Source organism: Bufo bufo, chromosome 10 (genome assembly GCF_905171765.1).
Source record: "Bufo bufo chromosome 10, aBufBuf1.1, whole genome shotgun sequence".
NCBI lineage: Eukaryota > Metazoa > Chordata > Amphibia > Anura > Bufonidae > Bufo > Bufo bufo.
In genome coordinates, this window is record NC_053398.1 from 104,024,823 (window position 1) to 104,032,771 (window position 7,949).

Sequence of the window (7,949 nt, forward strand, 5' to 3'; positions counted from 1 at the left end):
GTACCGCCTGTAGTGACGACTTTTCTGTCTGCACCAGCAAATGTATTCATTACAATAGAAAGTGAGGAGACAGACTCAGATTAACGGTTCATTGTGTGCAAATTAGATGTAATCATTTCCTATGCACCGAAGTTTAGCAAGAAGGGTAAAGGTGGATTTAGACAAACCGATAATCATCTAGATTCCCGGGAACGACCATTCCTGCGAATGTTTGTTATCGATAATCTGACCATCTAAATGTGCCGCCGATCACCTGATGACCAAGCATTGAGTGATCCTGTCGTCGGTCATGCAGGCACCACCGATCAGCAGAACGTGCCGTCTAAAGGCCCATTCACACAACCGTATTTATGGGTCCGCATCCGATCCGTGTGCTGGCCGCATCCGTGCTTCTGTTCCACAGCTCTGCAAACAAGATAGAGCATGTCCTATTCTTGTCTGCAGGCATATATGTTGGAATGTAGCCGGATCCCATTATAGTCGATCGGTTTCCGGCATTGAGAGGCAGTATCCGGCTATGCCAGATACGGTCACTCCAGAAGTCTGTTTCTCTGCCGGCACAGACTATGAGAGTAGCTGTATCTGGCATAACCGGATACGGACGTACAATGCTGGACCCCACTGCCTGGATAACCCGTTGCTTTCAGCCAGACAAATACATGCAGCGGTACTTGTCCAACCGAAAGCCGGCATTTATGCCGGATACCCGTCATGTCCCATTACAGTCAATGGGGACGTATCCGGCTATGCCGGACATGGCTACCCCAGTAGTCTGTTCCTCTGCTGGAGCAGGTTGCTGAAGATGTGAACCTACATTTCTCACCCCCTGAAACACTCACTACGTGGCCCATACCGGAGGGAGGATGATGGTGATAATGGGCATCTGCACAGTAACGAAAGAAACCCAGCAGCAAATGGTTTTACCTATTTATAGTTATTATATTATTAAAGGAATTTACCATCCATCGTCAGTAGTGACATATAACTAGGACATGACACCACATCCAGATCGGTTGGGGTCTGACCGTTAGGACCCTCTACCAATAGAATCCTCCTTCACAACCTAGCTCCATACACAATAAAGGACTGTCCAGTCATGACTCCAAAATTAGATGTCAGTATCTATAGGTGATAATTATATGCTATGTATTTCCCTCGGATCTCATTTTAATTTAAACTCATTAGGTCAGAGCTGTGATACAGAGAATCTCTGGTGGTCTGAGACACGCCTCCTACATAATCATTGGTTCCGTGAAGGAGGGCGCCTGCGCCATGCGCCAGCAGCCTCCATTCATTTCTCTATGGGGCTGGTGAAACTAGCTGAGCGCTGCCTCGGCTATTTCCGTAGAGCCCATAGAAGTGAATAAGAGCGGTGGCCGGTCATGCGCGGTGCGCTCCCATTCACTTCTATGGTGAGCGGCTTGTTGGTGGCCGGACCAGTGTCCTCTGGCCACCACCTTGCGGGGCTCCATTCTCAATATAGGTGCGGGTCCAGCGGTGGGACCGCACCAATAAGACAATGGGAGCATATCCTAGCAATATGCCCTCATTGTCCATGATGAGACAACCCCTTTAAGGTACTTTCACATCACGCGTTATTCTGGTAATGAGATCCAGCAGAGGATCTCAAAACGGGTCAAAACGGTTCCGTTTTATCCCCAATGCGCTCTGAATGGGAAGAGATCTGGTTCAGGAGGTCTTCCATTCCGCCAGCATTCTGTTTTGTGACTGGACTCAAAACTGCTCCAAGCTGTGGTTTTGTGTCCGGTCATTGAAACAGAACAAACAGAATTGTCAACTAAAAAAATGTAAGTCAATGTTGACTTATTAAGCTCTAAAAAACGGATCAGTCATCATTGACTTTCAATGTATTAAGTGACGGATTTGGTTTGTTCCGTTTTGATTTCACACAACGGAACGGAGCATAAGGATGTGGAATCAGAACTGAAACTGTTTTGGTCAGGTTTTTACATCCTCTGCCGGGTCTCAAACCTGAAAGCAAAGTGCGTATGTGACAGTCGTCCAAGCAGGAGGTGTCCTCCCGTCATACCTTGGGAACCTAGAAATCATTAACCTGTTGTGTAATTCCTGACCAGCAGATGTTTGTTCCGTTCGACAACCAATTCTTAAAGCTGTTCCAAAAATATCTTAGAAATTTCTTATTTGTCAGAATACTGGACGCAATGTGACAGGCTCATGAACGTTGTTACGGCAGGCTGCCATTTTGACTGATGTCCCCCAACCACCTCAAACAAAAGGGAGATATTGCGGACCCCCAGCAGGGGCTCAGGGGTCACATGTAGCTCTCAGGGCCTGATATGTATCACCATGTAATGAAGATCTAGGCAATATATCTAAGAAATGGCAGGGACCCCATTAACAACAATAAATTGAAGCCATATAATTAAAGGGGGCCTCTCACTCTCTGACAGGTCTGTTTTAGTAGCTACTTGCATTCCCCATGTAATAACAATTCTGGAGCATCTCTTCTTAGGAATCTATTGCTGTGCCATTTCCCTTTATTATTCCTGCTAGAAGTTTTGAATAAAGTAACTAGTAGTTTTCAATAATGGTCAGATGGGTGTTACCAGTTGGGGGGGGGGGGTCCTGCAGAGTCTGACGTTATCCAGTTCATTTTCAATGGGAGTTCCGGGAATAAGACCAAACGCTGGTCCCATAGAAGTCAATGGAGCGATGGCGGCCATGAGCGATGTGCTCTCATTCACTTAGAGACAGATGTGTGTCGCAGAGGTCTGACCTTGGTGGCATATCATACTGAAATGCTCCGATGCTCATATCAGGGGGGCCGGAGGGGTGAAAATGGGGGTATGTCCGGGTCCATGAACACGACGGTCCAGGAAACACAGCGTGCATGTCGGCTGCAGCTCCCCAGACCTAAACTGTCAAATAGTCAGTTCATATGGGATCGTGGCGCTATTGCAGTGTACTGACATGATGATGTGAGCACAGTACAAGAGACCCGTGATCAGAGGTCATAAATCACTACCATGTGTCAGTTCGGGTCAGGGGAGCTGAGGCCGACAAGTCCCCGTGTTTCCCGGACCGATCACGGTCGTGTGAATCAGCCTTTAATGGATTGGTAGATGCTCAGGATCAGTGGGGATCATCCCCTGCACTTCTAACAGTTCTTCCGTGGTCCTATGATGGACAGTATAAAGTGCGTAGTCGCTAAAGTCAGCCATTATCTGGTAAGTGTTAGGGCTAATGCACAAGATGGCGCTCGTTATGGAAACACGTCCCATGTGTCGGCCGCATCCCACCTGACCCAAACTGACTTGCCTCTTAGTCATTTACGACAGTTAGTTCAGTTCTGATCGCGGCTCTTTTGTTCTGCACTCAAAGATATCCCTTAGGGGGTTTTCTGGAATTTTAACACTGATGACCTGTCCTCAGGATAGGTCATCAATATCAGTTTTGGCGGGTCCGACACCCGGCACCCCCGCCCAATAAGCTGGTTGAAAAGAAGGCCGTGCTCTGTCGCGAGCGCTACCTTCACTTAATTATTTACTGCTCCACATTGACATCGCAGCGGTGAGCAGGTTGTAACTACAAGACGCGCCGTCCCACGTACAGCTCATTCCTATACACTTGAGCAAGAATGAGCCGTCCATAGAAAGTGAATGGATTGTAATTACCCCGGCTCACGATGCGCTGTCAATGGCGAGCAGGTAAACCAATGATCAACAGCTGATCAGCGGGGGGTCTGACACCGGCACTCCCACCATTCAGCTGTTGAGGATAGGTCTCAATATTAAAAAATTCAGGAAAATCCCCTTTAACATGCGATCCTCTAATCACTTGTTCCAAAGGCTCTCCAATCGAATACTAACGTAGTCATATGGGAGTTTGACAGGTTTCTTATTAAGCTCTGCCTCAGGTTCAATTGGAGGAAAAAGGGAACTGCCTCCCTCATCTAAACATTTAGGCTGGTTTCACACGGGCGTTGCGGGAAAAGGTGGGGTCGCGTTGCGGGAACATGCGCGATTTTTCCGCGCGAGTGCAAAACATTGTAATGCGGTTTTGCACTCGTGTGAGAAAAAATCGCGCTGTGTTTGGTACCCAACCCGAACTTCTTCACAGAAGTTCGGGCTTGGGAATCGGTGTTCTGTAGATTGTATTATTTTCCCTTATAACATGGTTATAAGGAAAATAATAGCATTCTGAATACTGAATGCATTGTAAACTAGCGCTGGAGGGGTTAAAAAATAATAAAATGATTTAACTCACTTAGTCCACTTGCTCGCGCTGCCCGGCATCTCTTCTGTCTTCATCTTTGCTGTGTGCAGGAACAAGACCTGTGGTGACGTCACTCGGTCATCACATGGTCCGTCACATGATCTTTTACCATGGTGATGATCATGTGATGACCCGTGAGTGACGTCACCACAGGTCCTGTTCCTGACACAAGCTAAGATGAAGACAGAAGAGATGCCGGCCTGCGCGAGCAAGTGGATTAAGGTGAGTTAAATAATTTTATTTATTTTTTAAACCCCTTCAGCGCTATTTTACTATGCATTCTGTATTCAGAATGCTATCTATTTTCCCTTATAACCATGTTTATAAGGGAAAATAATAATGATCGGGTCCCATTCCCCGATCGTCTCCTAGCAACCATGCGTGAAAATCGCACCGCACCCGCACTTGCTTTCGGATTGCTTGCGATTTTCACGCAGCCCCTTCACATCTATGGGCCTGCGTTTGCGTGGAAAACGCACAATGTAGAGCATGCTGCGATTTTCACGGAACGCACAAGTGATGCATGAAAATACCGCTCGTGTGCACCAGCCCCATAGAAATGATGGGTCCAGATTTAGTGCGGGTGCAATATGTTCACCTCCCCGCATTGCACCCGCGCGGAATACTCGCCCGTGTGAAAGGGGCCTAGATGCAGCAGTTACTACCGACTGATATCTGAGGGGTTAAATGCCCGGGATTGGAGTTTACTATGCGGTAAATTGGCTGGGTGTCATGTGTAACACATTCCAGCACCCGCCGTGTATGGAAGTGGGCTCAGCTCGTGATGTCGCTCGGTATGGTTAAATCACACACTTTGACATAATATATGTCCAGGATCGTTAAGCAGTTAAAGGGGTTTGCCCAGATGCAACAATTATCACCTACCCACAGAACAGATAAGTGTCTGATCACTGGTGGTCTCACCTCTGAGACCCCCTCCCATGATCAGGAGAAGAGGAATGCCATGTCCCTCCTCGCTGCACGGACCACAGTGAGGAGGAGCTTCAATGTATGCCGCGGCGGTTCCATTCATACTAAGGCTATTTGCGCAGCAATCTGCAACTTTTCCCTGCTCATGGCAGGTCTAAAAAAGGGGGCAAGGCGTTGGCGGGGACGGCAGAGCCGTGCCATTAATCATTTTCTTTGCCTGTTTTAGGTGTAGAAAATGGTCTAAATTTAAGCCAGCAAGGAAGCTGTCTTAGCCTTAGACCGGTGCTGGATACGCTGAGGTTATGTGGAGGCCGGCGCCGGAAGCACAAGGGGTTATTAAGAGCGGCGTCTAAAACACTGATCCTAATAAATCACCCCCAAAGTGCTTCATAACATAACTGTAAAGGCGCATTCACACACGCAGATGAGTGGCAGTACCTGCCAGATTATTGCGACGTGTAAATCCACCATAAGGCAGAAAAAGGGACAGGAGAAAACAATCTGCTCATCTAACAGCTGTGAACAAAGCCAGACACACAGTAAATGACATCCCGGAGATGTAGGCTCATTACCGCTCCTCTCCTGGGTGATCAGGACCACTGATCGGTGGGTGCTTAGAAGAGAACACTGTCAAGTCTAGACCTACAACGGGCGCCGACAATTTCATCCAGATTCAGTCGACATAGTTCATAGAGAGACAATGATCACTGTTAAATCTGTTAATGATTTGACAGTGATTATTTTTCTAATACATTTTATTATCCAATTCCCACCCTTTTGAGAAAATAAGGTCCCCTCTTACCTGATTGTTGTCTTTCGTCTCCCCTGGTTACGGCCACCTCTCCTGTCGAATCCGCCGGGCCGCGCTGCGCAGAAGACTGAAGATTCTCTCCCGGCCCGGGCAATGTCCTGAACGCGCACGCCGCCGCGCATGCACCATGATGACTTCTTCCTGGCCAGTATAGTACAGAGCCGCGAACGCGCACGCCGGCTCTGTACTATACAGGCCAGGAATAAGTCGCCATGGCTCATGTTCAGCGGCGTGCGCGTTCAGGACCGGGAGAAAAACTTCAGTCTTTTGCGCAAGCGCGGCCTGGCTGGGAGAAGACGTCAATCAAGCACCGCCGAATCCAGGAACCGAACGTCGCGTTGCACGAAGGCAAGTATGAAAACTGAAGATGGGAATACCCCTTTAACATACATGCGACAGCGCGCTTCGTGGCCAGACTGGGGCCCGTCCCGGCTGCTCCGAGGTATTATAAGGGGCTGTTCACATCACATTGGATCTCTCTGATGAGCGTTCCAACGGGGGATCCGTCCGAGTCCCCAGACTGTATTCACACCGATCCCTCCGTGTGATCCATCACACAGGCCGTATGAACCAGGTGCGGACCCATTCATTTCAATGGAGCCGCAAAAAGATGTGAACAGCAAGCACACTGCGTGCTGTCCGCATTCGCAGTTCCGTTCTGCGGCCCCGCAAAAAAAATATAGAGCATGACCGCAAAACAATACGGCCATCTGAATGAGCCCTTAAGGAGACAAAAGATGTTGTGGCCTCCATTTGCCTTACTGCAGTGAATGGATCAGCAACCAACTACAACTCCCATAGAAGAGAATGGAGCATGCTGGGAGTTATAGTTTCACCACAGCTGGGGTGCCGGAGGTTGCTGATCCCTGCGCTACAGGATATACCTAAATACTGTTTCAGCGTATTTAAAACGCATCCACCGGAGAGGTAACGCATGATGTGAATGACCCAAGTCTCAGTCACCATTTATTTTGACAGATGTGCACGAAATCCGACGGAGAAAATACAGTCATGAAATACGGCGCCGCGTGTCCCGCGACATTTCACGTAATGCATTTCAACGGTTTCGCAAGGATAAAAGTCGCCATCTAACCCTATGCACCTCTATGGCGGATGAGATCTAAGACTAGATGTTCTCGTACCGCCATAGACCAGACTAACGTCATACGTGTCCAGACGGACGTCACGCGATCACGTCATATATGTAACGACGACTGGCATACGTATTATTGCAAAAGTAATGGGCCGGTGTGTATACATATTCACTGTACAGTCCTACAAGGGGCACTGACAGCCATCATCTGACAGGTCATGCTAGAGGACTTGTAGTGCCACAACAGGTGGGACGCACAGGTATGCCTGTGACTGTATGACGTCAGTGTGTACACAGCCGCCTATGGAGGGAGCCTCTTGTGTAAGCAGGTCTCATACTGCAGCAGCTCTGCCTAGGTCTTCTAGGTGTCTCAGCCGCCTGCCGGCGCGTGCTCCCGCCCCGAGACCCGACGGACGCAGCGAGGAGCCGGCCACATACACGGCGCGCAGCCCTCACCTCTGTTTATGTTCTTCTCCCGGTCGCTGCTGCAAAACTTCCGGTTCTGAGGAGAACAGCCGTAAAGTGATACTGAGCTCCGCCTAGCGGCAGGAGGAGGGAGTGCGGGGAATGGCGGAGAGGAGGCTGGGGCTACAGTCTGCTGCTGTACAATGTGAACTGCGGCTGACTGTGAGGAGAATGGAGGCACAGGGAGGGAGGAGAATGGAGGCACAGGGAGGGAGCAGAATGGAGGCACAGGGAGGGAGGAGAATGGAGGCACAGGGAGGGAGGAGAATGGAGGCACAGGGAGGGAGGAGAATGGAGGCAAAGGGAGGGAGGAGAATGGAGGCACAGGGAGGGAGCAGAATGGAGGCACAGGGAGGGAGGAGAATGGAGGCACAGGGAGGGAGGAGAATGGAG

At 49.3% G+C, this 7,949-nt stretch overlaps 1 protein-coding gene across 3 annotated transcripts in view; it reads right to left on the reverse strand.

Annotated features, from left to right (window-relative positions):
• The window catches only part of PHAF1 (phagosome assembly factor 1), a 64,862-nt gene extending 57,267 nt beyond the window's left edge, over positions 1 to 7,595 (reverse strand). The window contains exon 1 of one of the 3 annotated variants that reach the window (XM_040408996.1): positions 7,548 to 7,595. The gene's annotated coding sequence lies outside the window, so the exon portion shown is untranslated. Of the gene's footprint in view, positions 1 to 4; positions 22 to 5,699; positions 5,823 to 7,547 lie in introns of those variants that run through there. The other 2 variants (XM_040408997.1, XM_040408999.1) reach the window with 2 other exon arrangements.
• Between the last annotated feature and the right edge of the window lie 354 nt (positions 7,596 to 7,949).